The following is a 14,243-nucleotide window of genomic DNA, read 5'->3' on the forward strand; positions in this document are numbered from 1 at the left end:
AGAAAAAAAAATGTATATGGAGTTGCTGACATGAGTGCAATCTACAAAGCCGTTGAGGCTGATCCTCATGGGAGGATTATTGCACCAGGACCCTTAGCACTTTTAAAATGCCATTCAATGCCACGGGCTAGATGTAAACTGCAGATGACCATGTTGTGGTAGTTACCATGGATACCCAAGTGATGTGTGAGCTAACACATAGGCCCAACAGATTCCAAGAAGGCCAGAATCACCAGCGGCACCACCATCGATTGTCAGGTCACCCGGATTCAGCAAATACCAGAGTCCAAAATGATGCAGGTTTATACTGTTAATTTTCAGTTTATCGTTACAGTTGGTGTTATTCCATGTCGGAAGGGACGCAGCTACAGCCAGTGGGGTAACTAGAGACAGGCAGGCAGCTATGTGCAACAAAGGTAGGCGTGTTGTTTTCATATGCAGATCTGAAATATTGTCTTATATGCAAGAGGAGGAGTGATGGGGGTTCAGGCAAAAGCCAGGCTATGGATTGCATTGCTAAATGCTCCATCAGAGTGCAATGGTCGCCTGTCCTTTTTTTAAGTGATGATGTGGGTTTAGCCTGTGCTGTATGTATGTATGGGTGGCTGACTGCCACCCACCCAGAGAGTGTATGGGAGGCTGGTTGGCTGCCAGCCTTCCTTCCATTCCTATGAGTAATGTGAGTGCTCATGAAGGGGACATGGTTGGGTCCACCCCTTTCCCGGTTATCCCCTCTAGGCCTTTTGGCTTAGATCAAGTGTAAAAAAAGAAAGGATCTTGCGACAGATCGCATCCTGAGGCACGTTTTTTTTTTGTGTGAATACTTGCACTTGGGTGACTTGTGAGCACATACTGATACATACGTTCCCTATCTGGGGACCATAAATTAAATGGATTTTTGAGAAAGGGAGCTGAATTGGAAGCTTGCTTCTGTCGCCCTATGCATTGACCCGATGTGGCAGTATCTTCGGGTAGTGAACAGTGCACCACCCCATTCCAGTGTTAAACAAGAAAGATTCTCATTTAATCCTCCGTGGGTGAGAATTTGAGTTTGAGAATTGGAGACCAAAATGATGAGTTGCACTGACTGGTTTATGAACGTCTATTCATTTAGCGTTTTAATGACCATGTTTGCACACTGATTGGTGTAAAAAAATAAAATAAAACTAAATAATAATAATCTAGCACACCTGTGCAGGTTTGACATGACATGACAGGTAGCTGTCTTGTGGGTGGTGCTGAATCCTGTTAAATGACGTGAGGGTCTCATGCCTATACACAAGGGTGTGTCATTGCTGTTGCTTGACCATGCATTGGTATCTGTGGTCAGTGAATGATAAAAACAAAATTTACCATCCATTGATGGATGGGAAATCCGCCATGAGGCATTTGTTTTTAGAAACTGCTGCTCACAACCAATGTTGCAATGGAGTGTCTCCATCTGCTGGTGGTATTGGAAAGGCATTAGTGCTATGACAGGGTCTGAAGAAGAAGAAGAAGAAGAAGAAGAAGAAGAAGAAGACGGAAAAATATATATATAAAAAGAAAAAGAGAGAGAGAGAGAGACTGACTTAGTGAGCGAGTGAGTGAGAGAGTGAGAGTGAGTGAGAGTGAATGAGTGAGTGAGTGATTGAGTGAGTGAGTGAGTGAGAACAAATGAGTTAAAGCAAGTGAGTGAGAGAGATCGAATGAATGAAAGTCTGAATGACAGAAAGAAAAAAGGATGAAGAAAGAAGCATGAAGAAAAAAAAATGTATATGGAGTTGCTGACATGAGTGCAATCTACAAAGCCGTTGAGGCTGATCCTCATGGGAGGATTATTGCACCAGGACCCTTAGCACTTTTAAAATGCCATTCAATGCCACGGGCTAGATGTAAACTGCAGATGACCATGTTGTGGTAGTTACCATGGATACCCAAGTGATGTGTGAGCTAACACATAGGCCCAACAGATTCCAAGAAGGCCAGAATCACCAGCGGCACCACCATCGATTGTCAGGTCACCCGGATTCAGCAAATACCAGAGTCCAAAATGATGCAGGTTTATACTGTTAATTTTCAGTTTATCGTTACAGTTGGTGTTATTCCATGTCGGAAGGGACGCAGCTACAGCCAGTGGGGTAACTAGAGACAGGCAGGCAGCTATGTGCAACAAAGGTAGGCGTGTTGTTTTCATATGCAGATCTGAAATATTGTCTTATATGCAAGAGGAGGAGTGATGGGGGTTCAGGCAAAAGCCAGGCTATGGATTGCATTGCTAAATGCTCCATCAGAGTGCAATGGTCGCCTGTCCTTTTTTTAAGTGATGATGTGGGTTTAGCCTGTGCTGTATGTATGTATGGGTGGCTGACTGCCACCCACCCAGAGAGTGTATGGGAGGCTGGTTGGCTGCCAGCCTTCCTTCCATTCCTATGAGTAATGTGAGTGCTCATGAAGGGGACATGGTTGGGTCCACCCCTTTCCCGGTTATCCCCTCTAGGCCTTTTGGCTTAGATCAAGTGTAAAAAAAGAAAGGATCTTGCGACAGATCGCATCCTGAGGCACGTTTTTTTTTTGTGTGAATACTTGCACTTGGGTGACTTGTGAGCACATACTGATACATACGTTCCCTATCTGGGGACCATAAATTAAATGGATTTTTGAGAAAGGGAGCTGAATTGGAAGCTTGCTTCTGTCGCCCTATGCATTGACCCGATGTGGCAGTATCTTCGGGTAGTGAACAGTGCACCACCCCATTCCAGTGTTAAACAAGAAAGATTCTCATTTAATCCTCCGTGGGTGAGAATTTGAGTTTGAGAATTGGAGACCAAAATGATGAGTTGCACTGACTGGTTTATGAACGTCTATTCATTTAGCGTTTTAATGACCATGTTTGCACACTGATTGGTGTAAAAAAATAAAATAAAACTAAATAATAATAATCTAGCACACCTGTGCAGGTTTGACATGACATGACAGGTAGCTGTCTTGTGGGTGGTGCTGAATCCTGTTAAATGACGTGAGGGTCTCATGCCTATACACAAGGGTGTGTCATTGCTGTTGCTTGACCATGCATTGGTATCTGTGGTCAGTGAATGATAAAAACAAAATTTACCATCCATTGATGGATGGGAAATCCGCCATGAGGCATTTGTTTTTAGAAACTGCTGCTCACAACCAATGTTGCAATGGAGTGTCTCCATCTGCTGGTGGTATTGGAAAGGCATTAGTGCTATGACAGGGTCTGAAGAAGAAGAAGAAGAAGAAGACGGAAAAAAATATATATAAAAAGAAAAAGAGAGAGAGAGAGAGAGACTGACTTAGTGAGCGAGTGAGTGAGAGAGTGAGAGTGAGTGAGAGTGAATGAGTGAGTGATTGAGTGAGTGAGTGAGTGAGTGAGAACAAATGAGTTAAAGCAAGTGAGTGAGAGAGATCGAATGAATGAAAGTCTGAATGACAGAAAGAAAAAAGGATGAAGAAAGAAGCATGAAGAAAAAAAAATGTATATGGAGTTGCTGACATGAGTGCAATCTACAAAGCCGTTGAGGCTGATCCTCATGGGAGGATTATTGCACCAGGACCCTTAGCACTTTTAAAATGCCATTCAATGCCACGGGCTAGATGTAAACTGCAGATGACCATGTTGTGGTAGTTACCATGGATACCCAAGTGATGTGTGAGCTAACACATAGGCCCAACAGATTCCAAGAAGGCCAGAATCACCAGCGACACCACCATCGATTGTCAGGTCACCCGGATTCAGCAAATACCAGAGTCCAAAATGATGCAGGTTTATACTGTTAATTTTCAGTTTATCGTTACAGTTGGTGTTATTCCATGTCGGAAGGGACGCAGCTACAGCCAGTGGGGTAACTAGAGACAGGCAGGCAGCTATGTGCAACAAAGGTAGGCGTGTTGTTTTCATATGCAGATCTGAAATATTGTCTTATATGCAAGAGGAGGAGTGATGGGGGTTCAGGCAAAAGCCAGGCTATTGTCACGATGCCGGCTGGCGGGTAGTGGATCCTCTGTGCCAGAGAGGGATTGGCGTGGACCGTGCTAGTGGATCGGTTCTAAGTCACTACTGGTATTCACCAGAGCCCGCCGCAAAGCGGGATGGTCTTGCTGCGGCGGTAGTGACCAGGTCGTATCCACTAGCAACGGCTCAACCTCTCTGGCTGCTGAAGATAGGCGCGGTACAAGGGAGTAGACAGAAGCAAGGTCGGACGTAGCAGAAGGTCGGGGCAGGCAGCAAGGATCGTAGTCAGGGGCAACGGCAGGAGGTCTGGAACACAGGCTAGGAACATACAAGGAACGCTTTCACTGGCACAATGGCAACAAGATCCGGCAGGGAAGTGCAGGGGAAGTGAGGTGATATAGGGAAGTGCACAGGTGAAGACACTAATTGGAATCACTGCCCCAATCAGCGGCGCAGTGGCCCTTTAAATCGCAAAGACCCGGCGCGCGCGCCCTAGGGAGCGGGGCCGCGCGCGCCGGGACAGGACCGAGGGAGAGCGAGTCAGGTACGGGAGCCGGGGTGCGCATCGCGAGCGGGCGCTACCCGCATCGCGAATCGCATCCCGGCTGGAAGCAGAATCGCAGCGCCCCGGGTCAGTGGATCTGACCGGAGCGCTGCAGCGGAGAGAGTGTAGCGAGCGCTCCGGGGAGGAGCGGGGACCCGGAGCGCTCGGCGTAACAGTACCCCCCCCCCTTGGGTCTCCCCCTCTTTTTAGGGCCTGAGAACCTGAGGAGCAGACTTTTATCTAGGATGTTGTCCTCAGGTTCCCAGGATCTCTCTTCAGGACCACAACCCTCCCAGTCCACTAGAAAAAAAGTTTTCCCTCTGACCTTTTTAGAGGCTAAGATCTCTTTGACAGAGAAGATGTCCGAGGAGCCGGAAACAGGAGTGGGAGGAACAGATTTGGGAGAAAAACGGTTGAGGATGAGTGGTTTAAGAAGAGAGACGTGAAAGGCATTAGGGATACGAAGAGAAGGAGGAAGAAGAAGTTTGTAAGAGACAGGATTAATTTGACACAAAATTTTGAAAGGACCAATCCAGGGTTGGGGAATGGAGTTGAAGCCAGGGAAGTCCAAGGAGAATTTCCGAGGTGCAATTGGGGAGGACCAAGTTCAATCCTCTCGTGATGAGATCCGATGCTCATTAGAAGGGGCTCCGTGCGGAAGCGTATGGTACAGTCCAATCTTTCATTGTTTACACAATTGATGTAAAGGGGTCTGGCGAGACTGGTCACTGGGATGTTGAACCTGTTGACGAGAGAGGCCAAAATAAAATTTCCTGCAGATCCAGAGTCCAAGAAGGCCACGGTAGAGAAGGAGAAGGCAGAGGCAGACATCCGCACAGGCACAGTAAGACGTGGAGAAGCAGAGTAGACATCAAGGACTGTCTCACCTTTGTGCGGAGTCAGCGTACGTCTTTCCAGGCGGGGAGGACGGATAGGACAATCCCTCAGGAAGTGTTCGGTACTAGCACAGTACAGGCAGAGGTTCTCCATGCGGCGTCGTGTCCTCTCTTGAGGTGTCAGGCGAGACCGGTCGACCTGCATAGCCTCCACGGCGGGAGGCACAGGAACAGATTGCAGGGGACCAGAGGAGAGAGGAGCCGAGGAGAAGAAACGCCTCGTGCGAACAGAGTCCATATCTTGGCGGAGCTCCTGACGCCTTTCGGAAAAACGCATGTCAATGCGAGTGGCTAGGTGAATAAGTTCATGTAGATTAGCAGGAATTTCTCGTGCGGCCAGAACATCTTTAATGTTGCTGGATAGGCCTTTTTTAAAGGTCGCGCAGAGGGCCTCATTATTCCAGGACAATTCTGAAGCAAGAGTACGGAATTGTACGGCATACTCGCCAACGGAAGAATTACCCTGGACCAGGTTCAACAGGGCAGTCTCAGCAGAAGAGGCTCGGGCAGGTTCCTCAAAGACACTTCGGATTTCCGAGAAGAAGGAGTGTACAGAGGCAGTGACGGGGTCATTGCGGTCCCAGAGCGGTGTGGCCCATGACAGGGCTTTTCCGGACAGAAGGCTGACTACGAAAGCCACCTTAGACCTTTCAGTGGGAAACAGGTCCGACATCATCTCCAGATGCAGGGAACATTGGGAAAGAAAGCCACGGCAAAACTTAGAGTCCCCATCAAATTTATCCGGCAAGGATAGGCGTAGCCCAGGAGCGGCCACTCGCTGCGGAGGAGGTGCAGGAGCTGGCGGAGGAGATGACTGCTGAAGCTGTGGTAGTAACTGTTGTAGCATAACGGTCAGTTGAGACAGCTGTTGGCCTTGTTGCGCTATCTGTTGTGACTGCTGGGCGACCACCGTGGTGAGGTCAGCGACAACTGGCAGAGGAACTTCAGCGGGATCCATGGCCGGATCTACTGTCACGATGCCGGCTGGCGGGTAGTGGATCCTCTGTGCCAGAGAGGGATTGGCGTGGACCGTGCTAGTGGATCGGTTCTAAGTCACTACTGGTATTCACCAGAGCCCGCCGCAAAGCGGGATGGTCTTGCTGCGGCGGTAGTGAACAGGTCGTATCCACTAGCAACGGCTCAACCTCTCTGGCTGCTGAAGATAGGCGCGGTACAAGGGAGTAGACAGAAGCAAGGTCGGACGTAGCAGAAGGTCGGGGCAGGCAGCAAGGATCGTAGTCAGGGGCAACGGCAGGAGGTCTGGAACACAGGCTAGGAACATACAAGGAACGCTTTCACTGGCACAATGGCAACAAGATCCGGCAGGGAAGTGCAGGGGAAGTGAGGTGATATAGGGAAGTGCACAGGTGAAGACACTAATTGGAATCACTGCGCCAATCAGCGGCGCAGTGGCCCTTTAAATCGCAAAGACCCGGCGCGCGCGCGCCCTAGGGAGCGGGGCCGCGCGCGCCGGGACAGGACCGAGGGAGAGCGAGTCAGGTACGGGAGCCGGGGTGCGCATCGCGAGCGGGCGCTACCCGCATCGCGAATCGCATCCCGGCTGGAAGCAGAATCGCAGCGCCCCGGGTCAGTGGATCTGACCGGAGCGCTGCAGCGGAGAGAGTGTAGCGAGCGCTCCGGGGAGGAGCGGGGACCCGGAGCGCTCGGCGTAACAGCTATGGATTGCATTGCTAAATGCTCCATCAGAGTGCAATGGTCGCCTGTCCGTTTTTTAAGTGATGATGTGGGTTTAGCCTGTGCTGTATGTATGTATGGGTGGCTGACTGCCACCCACCCTGAGAGTGTATGGGAGGCTGGTTGGCTGCCAGCCTTCCTTCCATTCCTATGAGTAATGTGAGTGCTCATGAAGGGGACATGGTTGGGTCCACCCCTTTCCCGGTTATCCCCTCTAGGCCTTTTGGCTTAGATCAAGTGTAAAAAAAGAAAGGATCTTGCGACAGATCGCATCCTGAGGCACGTTTTTTTTTTTGTGTGAATACTTGCACTTGGGTGACTTGTGAGCACATATTGATACATACGTTCCCTATCTGGGGACCATAAATTAAATGGATTTTTGAGAAAGGGAGCTGATTTGGAAGCTTGCTTCTGTCGCCCTATGCATTGACCCGATGTGGCAGTATATTCGGGTAGTGAACAGTGCACCACCCCATTCCAGTGTTAAACAAGAAAGATTCTCATTTAATCCTCCGTGGGTGAGAATTTGAGTTTGAGAATTGGAGACCAAAATGATGAGTTGCACTGACTGGTTTATGAACGTCTATTCATTTAGCGTTTTAATGACCATGTTTGCACACTGATTGGTGTAAAAAAATAAAATAAAACTAAATAATAATAATCTAGCACACCTGTGCAGGTTTGACATGACATGATAGGTAGCTGTCTTGTGGGTGGTGCTGAATCCTGTTAAATGACGTGAGGGTCTCATGCCTATACACAAGGGTGTGTCATTGCTGTTGCTTGACCATGCATTGGTATCTGTGGTCAGTGAATGATAAAAACAAAATTTACCATCCATTGATGGATGGGAAATCTGCCATGAGGCATTTGTTTTTAGAAACTGCTGCTCACAACCAATGTTGCAATGGAGTGTCTCCATCTGCTGGTGGTATTGGAAAGGCATTAGTGCTATGACAGGGTCTGAAGAAGAAGAAGAAGAAGAAGAAGAAGACGGAAAAAAATATATATAAAAAGAAAAAGAGAGAGAGAGAGAGAGAGAGAGAGAGACTGACTTAGTGAGCGAGTGAGTGAGAGAGTGAGAGTGAGTGAGAGTGAATGAGTGAGTGAGTGATTGAGTGAGTGAGTGAGTGAGTGAGAACAAATGAGTTAAAGCAAGTGAGTGAGAGAGATCGAATGAATGAAAGTCTGAATGACGGAAAGAAAAAAGGATGAAGAAAGAAGCATGAAGAAAAAAAAATGTATATGGAGTTGCTGACATGAGTGCAATCTACAAAGCCGTTGAGGCTGATCCTCATGGGAGGATTATTGCACCAGGACCCTTAGCACTTTTAAAATGCCATTCAATGCCACGGGCTAGATGTAAACTGCAGATGACCATGTTGTGGTAGTTACCATGGATACCCAAGTGATGTGTGAGCTAACACATAGGCCCAACAGATTCCAAGAAGGCCAGAATCACCAGCGGCACCACCATCGATTGTCAGGTCACCTGGATTCAGCAAATAACAGAGTCCAAAATGATGCAGGTTTATACTGTTAATTTTCAGTTTATCGTTACAGTTGGTGTTATTCCATGTCGGAAGGGACGCAGCTACAGCCAGTGGGGTAACTAGAGACAGGCAGGCAGCTATGTGCAACAAAGGTAGGCGTGTTGTTTTCATATGCAGATCTGAAATATTGTCTTATATGCAAGAGGAGGAGTGATGGGGGTTCAGGCAATAGCCAGGCTATGGATTGCATTGCTAAATGCTCCATCAGAGTGCAATGGTCGCCTGTCCTTTTTTTAAGTGATGATGTGGGTTTAGCCTGTGCTGTATGTATGTATGGGTGGCTGACTGCCACCCACCCAGAGAGTGTATGGGAGGCTGGTTGGCTGCCAGCCTTCCTTCCATTCCTATGAGTAATGTGAGTGCTCATGAAGGGGACATGGTTGGGTCCACCCCTTTCCCGGTTATCCCCTCTAGGCCTTTTGGCTTAGATCAAGTGTAAAAAAAGAAAGGATCTTGCGACAGATCGCATCCTGAGGCACGTTTTTTTTTGTGTGAATACTTGCACTTGGGTGACTTGTGAGCACATACTGATACATACGTTCCCTATCTGGGGACCATAAATTAAATGGATTTTTGAGAAAGGGAGCTGATTTGGAAGCTTGCTTCTGTCGCCCTATGCATTGACCCGATGTGGCAGTATATTCGGGTAGTGAACAGTGCACCACCCCATTCCAGTGTTAAACAAGAAAGATTCTCATTTAATCCTCCGTGGGTGAGAATTTGAGTTTGAGAATTGGAGACCAAAATGATGAGTTGCACTGACTGGTTTATGAACGTCTATTCATTTAGCGTTTTAATGACCATGTTTGCACACTGATTTGTGTAAAAAAATAAAATAAAACTAAATAATAATAATCTAGCACACCTGTGCAGGTTTGACATGACATGACAGGTAGCTGTCTTGTGGGTGGTGCTGAATCCTGTTAAATGACGTGAGGGTCTCATGCCTATACACAAGGGTGTGTCATTGCTGTTGCTTGACCATGCATTGGTATCTGTGGTCAGTGAATGATAAAAACAAAATTTACCATCCATTGATGAATGGGAAATCCGCCATGAGGCATTTGTTTTTAGAAACTGCTGCTCACAACCAATGTTGCAATGGAGTGTCTCCATCTGCTGGTGGTATTGGAAAGGCATTAGTGCTATGACAGGGTCTGAAGAAGAAGAAGAAGAAGAAGACGGAAAAAAATATATATAAAAAGAAAAAGAGAGAGAGAGAGAGAGAGACTGACTTAGTGAGCGAGTGAGTGAGAGAGTGAGAGTGAGTGAGAGTGAATGAGTGAGTGAGTGATTGAGTGAGTGAGTGAGTGAGTGAGAACAAATGAGTTAAAGCAAGTGAGTGAGAGAGATCGAATGAATGAAAGTCTGAATGACAGAAAGAAAAAAGGATGAAGAAAGAAGCATGAAGAAAAAAAAATGTATATGGAGTTGCTGACATGAGTGCAATCTACAAAGCCGTTGAGGCTGATCCTCATGGGAGGATTATTGCACCAGGACCCTTAGCACTTTTAAAATGCCATTCAATGCCACGGGCTAGATGTAAACTGCAGATGACCATGTTGTGGTAGTTACCATGGATACCCAAGTGATGTGTGAGCTAACACATAGGCCCAACAGATTCCAAGAAGGCCAGAATCACCAGCGGCACCACCATCGATTGTCAGGTCACCCGGATTCAGCAAATACCAGAGTCCAAAATGATGCAGGTTTATACTGTTAATTTTCAGTTTATCGTTACAGTTGGTGTTATTCCATGTCGGAAGGGACGCAGCTACAGCCAGTGGGGTAACTAGAGACAGGCAGGCAGCTATGTGCAACAAAGGTAGGCGTGTTGTTTTCATATGCAGATCTGAAATATTGTCTTATATGCAAGAGGAGGAGTGATGGGGGTTCAGGCAAAAGCCAGGCTATGGATTGCATTGCTAAATGCTCCATCAGAGTGCAATGGTCGCCTGTCCTTTTTTTAAGTGATGATGTGGGTTTAGCCTGTGCTGTATGTATGTATGGGTGGCTGACTGCCACCCACCCAGAGAGTGTATGGGAGGCTGGTTGGCTGCCAGCCTTCCTTCCATTCCTATGAGTAATGTGAGTGCTCATGAAGGGGACATGGTTGGGTCCACCCCTTTCCCGGTTATCCCCTCTAGGCCTTTTGGCTTAGATCAAGTGTAAAAAAAAAGAAAGGATCTTGCGACAGATCGTATCCTGAGGCACGTTTTTTTTTGTGTGAATACTTGCACTTGGGTGACTTGTGAGCACATACTGATACATACGTTCCCTATCTGGGGACCATAAATTAAATGGATTTTTGAGAAAGGGAGCTGATTTGGAAGCTTGCTTCTGTCGCCCTATGCATTGACCCGATGTGGCAGTATATTCGGGTAGTGAACAGTGCACCACCCCATTCCAGTGTTAAACAAGAAAGATTCTCATTTAATCCTCAGTGGGTGAGAATTTGAGTTTGAGAATTGGAGACCAAAATGATGAGTTGCACTGACTGGTTTATGAACGTCTATTCATTTAGCGTTTTAATGACCATGTTTGCACACTGATTGGTGTAAAAAAATAAAATAAAACTAAATAATAATAATCTAGCACACCTGTGCAGGTTTGACATGACATGACAGGTAGCTGTCTTGTGGGTGGTGCTGAATCCTGTTAAATGACGTGAGGGTCACATGCCTATACACAAGGGTGTGTCATTGCTGTTGCTTGACCATGCATTGGTATCTGTGGTCAGTGAATGATAAAAACAAAATTTACCATTCATTGATGGATGGGAAATCCGCCATGAGGCATTTGTTTTTAGAAACTGCTGCTCAAAACCAATGTTGCAATGGAGTGTCTCCATCTGCTGGTGGTATTGGAAAGGCATTAGTGCTATGACAGGGTCTGAAGAAGAAGAAGAAGAAGAAGATGGAAAAAAATATATATAAAAAGAAAAAGAGAGAGAGAGAGAGAGAGACTGACTTAGTGAGCGAGTGAGTGAGAGAGTGAGAGTGAGTGAGAGTGAATGAGTGAGTGAGTGATTGAGTGAGTGAGTGAGTGAGTGAGTGAGAACAAATGAGTTAAAGCAAGTGAGTGAGAGAGATCGAATGAATGAAAGTCTGAATGACAGAAAGAAAAAAGGATGAAGAAAGAAGCATGAAGAAAAAAAAATGTATATGGAGTTGCTGACATGAGTGCAATCTACAAAGCCGTTGAGGCTGATCCTCATGGGAGGATTATTGCACCAGGACCCTTAGCACTTTTAAAATGCCATTCAATGCCACGGGCTAGATGTAAACTGCAGATGACCATGTTGTGGTAGTTACCATGGATACCCAAGTGATGTGTGAGCTAACACATAGGCCCAACAGATTCCAAGAAGGCCAGAATCACCAGCGGCACCACCATCGATTGTCAGGTCACCCGGATTCAGCAAATACCAGAGTCCAAAATGATGCAGGTTTATACTGTTAATTTTCAGTTTATCGTTACAGTTGGTGTTATTCCATGTCGGAAGGGACGCAGCTACAGCCAGTGGGGTAACTAGAGACAGGCAGGCAGCTATGTGCAACAAAGGTAGGCGTGTTGTTTTCATATGCAGATCTGAAATATTGTCTTATATGCAAGAGGAGGAGTGATGGGGGTTCAGGCAAAAGCCAGGCTATGGATTGCATTGCTAAATGCTCCATCAGAGTGCAATGGTCGCCTGTCCGTTTTTTAAGTGATGATGTGGGTTTAGCCTGTGCTGTATGTATGTATGGGTGGCTGACTGCCACCCACCCAGAGAGTGTATGGGAGGCTGGTTGGCTGCCAGCCTTCCTTCCATTCCTATGAGTAATGTGAGTGCTCATGAAGGGGACATGGTTGGGTCCACCCCTTTCCCGGTTATCCCCTCTAGGCCTTTTGGCTTAGATCAAGTGTAAAAAAAGAAAGGATCTTGCGACAGATCGCATCCTGAGGCACGTTTTTTTTTTGTGTGAATACTTGCACTTGGGTGACTTGTGAGCACATACTGATACATACGTTCCCTATCTGGGGACCATAAATTAAATGGATTTTTGAGAAAGGGAGCTGATTTGGAAGCTTGCTTCTGTCGCCCTATGCATTGACCCGATGTGGCAGTATATTCGGGTAGTGAACAGTGCACCACCCCATTCCAGTGTTAAACAAGAAAGATTCTCATTTAATCCTCCGTGGGTGAGAATTTGAGTTTGAGAATTGGAGACCAAAATGATGAGTTGCACTGACTGGTTTATGAACGTCTATTCATTTAGCGTTTTAATGACCATGTTTGCACACTGATTGGTGTAAAAAAATAAAATAAAACTAAATAATAATAATCTAGCACACCTGTGCAGGTTTGACATGACATGACAGGTAGCTGTCTTGTGGGTGGTGCTGAATCCTGTTAAATGACGTGAGGGTCTCATGCCTATACACAAGGGTGTGTCATTGCTGTTGCTTGACCATGCATTGGTATCTGTGGTCAGTGAATGATAAAAACAAAATTTACCATCCATTGATGGATGGGAAATCCGCCATGAGGCATTTGTTTTTAGAAACTGCTGCTCACAACCAATGTTGCAATGGAGTGTCTCCATCTGCTGGTGGTATTGGAAAGGCATTAGTGCTATGACAGGGTCTGAAGAAGAAGAAGAAGAAGAAGAAGACGGAAAAAAATATATATAAAAAGAAAAAGAGAGAGAGAGAGAGAGACTGACTTAGTGAGCGAGTGAGTGAGAGAGTGAGAGTGAGTGAGAGTGAATGAGTGAGTGAGTGATTGAGTGAGTGAGTGAGTGAGTGAGAACAAATGAGTTAAAGCAAGTGAGTGAGAGAGATCGAATGAATGAAAGTCTGAATGACAGAAAGAAAAAAGGATGAAGAAAGAAGCATGAAGAAAAAAAAATGTATATGGAGTTGCTGACATGAGTGCAATCTACAAAGCCGTTGAGGCTGATCCTCATGGGAGGATTATTGCACCAGGACCCTTAGCACTTTTAAAATGCCATTCAATGCCACGGGCTAGATGTAAACTGCAGATGACCATGTTGTGGTAGTTACCATGGATACCCAAGTGATGTGTGAGCTAACACATAGGCCCAACAGATTCCAAGAAGGCCAGAATCACCAGCGGCACCACCATCGATTGTCAGGTCACCCGGATTCAGCAAATACCAGAGTCCAAAATGATGCAGGTTTATACTGTTAATTTTCAGTTTATCGTTACAGTTGGTGTTATTCCATGTCGGAAGGGACGCAGCTACAGCCAGTGGGGTAACTAGAGACAGGCAGGCAGCTATGTGCAACAAAGGTAGGCGTGTTGTTTTCATATGCAGATCTGAAATATTGTCTTATATGCAAGAGGAGGAGTGATGGGGGTTCAGGCAAAAGCCAGGCTATGGATTGCATTGCTAAATGCTCCATCAGAGTGCAATGGTCGCCTGTCCGTTTTTTAAGTGATGATGTGGGTTTAGCCTGTGCTGTATGTATGTATGGGTGGCTGACTGCCACCCACCCAGAGAGTGTATGGGAGGCTGGTTGGCTGCCAGCCTTCCTTCCATTCCTATGAGTAATGTGAGTGCTCATGAAGGGGACATGGTTGGGTCCAC

General features: G+C 46.5%; 6 pseudogenes; all 6 read left to right on the forward strand.

Moving 5' to 3' along the window:
• The first annotated feature begins 727 nt into the window (after positions 1 to 727).
• On the forward strand, positions 728 to 992 carry LOC130288251 (U2 spliceosomal RNA; annotated as a pseudogene).
• Positions 993 to 2,468: 1,476 nt separating this feature from the next.
• LOC130288262 (U2 spliceosomal RNA) lies at positions 2,469 to 2,733 on the forward strand (annotated as a pseudogene).
• Positions 2,734 to 7,300: 4,567 nt separating this feature from the next.
• LOC130289161 (U2 spliceosomal RNA) lies at positions 7,301 to 7,566 on the forward strand (annotated as a pseudogene).
• A 1,483-nt stretch (positions 7,567 to 9,049) lies between these two features.
• LOC130289038 (U2 spliceosomal RNA) lies at positions 9,050 to 9,313 on the forward strand (annotated as a pseudogene).
• Positions 9,314 to 10,782: 1,469 nt separating this feature from the next.
• LOC130289256 (U2 spliceosomal RNA) lies at positions 10,783 to 11,048 on the forward strand (annotated as a pseudogene).
• Positions 11,049 to 12,521: 1,473 nt separating this feature from the next.
• Positions 12,522 to 12,786, forward strand: LOC130289134 (U2 spliceosomal RNA; annotated as a pseudogene).
• The last annotated feature ends 1,457 nt before the right edge of the window (positions 12,787 to 14,243 follow it).

This window comes from Hyla sarda, chromosome 8 (genome assembly GCF_029499605.1).
Source record: "Hyla sarda isolate aHylSar1 chromosome 8, aHylSar1.hap1, whole genome shotgun sequence".
Classification (NCBI taxonomy): domain Eukaryota; kingdom Metazoa; phylum Chordata; class Amphibia; order Anura; family Hylidae; genus Hyla; species Hyla sarda.